Consider the following 735-nt stretch of genomic DNA (forward strand, 5'->3'; position numbering starts at 1 on the left):
GTTCAATTCCCTGACCTCAGAATATGTGCTTTTTTTTTTTAATCCCCTCCACGGTGAGCAGGGAGAAGCCAGACTCCACACGCCTGGAATCGGTATGAGCCTTTTATACGATTATCTGCATCCACCCCTCCGCAGAGCGCCCAGCATGTCCAAAAGGGAGTTTTATTTAAAAAAAAAATATGATTATTCCTCTCAAGTCTTTATAGAACAGCCCGCCCCGTGGCGGGAAAAGCCCACATTTTGGGGGGACATGAATGGGGACGGTGACAGGCTCATGACAGCTCAGAGATTTGCAGACCCAGAGAGGACTGCGTGAAGGGAGACGGCTCGAAGGAATAGGCAACCGACGCAGATCAGATCGCCCCTAATTTGTTTTCCTATTTTTTTTCTTTTTCTCTCCCCCCCGCCGTCCCCATGAAGCCAAGAATGAAATCAGGGGGTTCAATCAATGACTCAGCTCATTCTCACTCCAGCTGTGAGAGAATCTATACTAATAAAAGGGTAATATGCTAATTAGACCGGGAGACCTTCCGGATGTCCTTCCGGACAAAGCCATGGTGGCGGGGCCGAGGCAGAAGCAGTTAGGGGCGATCAGGCCAGGAGGGGAGGGCAGTTGGAGGTGATCAGGCTGGCAGGGGGCGCAGTTGGGGCCGAACAGGTCAGCAAGGAGGGGGCAGTTGGGGACAAGCAGGCCGGCAGGCAGAGTGGTTAGGGGCGATCAGGCTGGGTGGCAGG

Source organism: Myotis davidii, unplaced genomic scaffold (genome assembly GCF_000327345.1).
Source record: "Myotis davidii unplaced genomic scaffold, ASM32734v1 scaffold1287, whole genome shotgun sequence".
NCBI lineage: Eukaryota > Metazoa > Chordata > Mammalia > Chiroptera > Vespertilionidae > Myotis > Myotis davidii.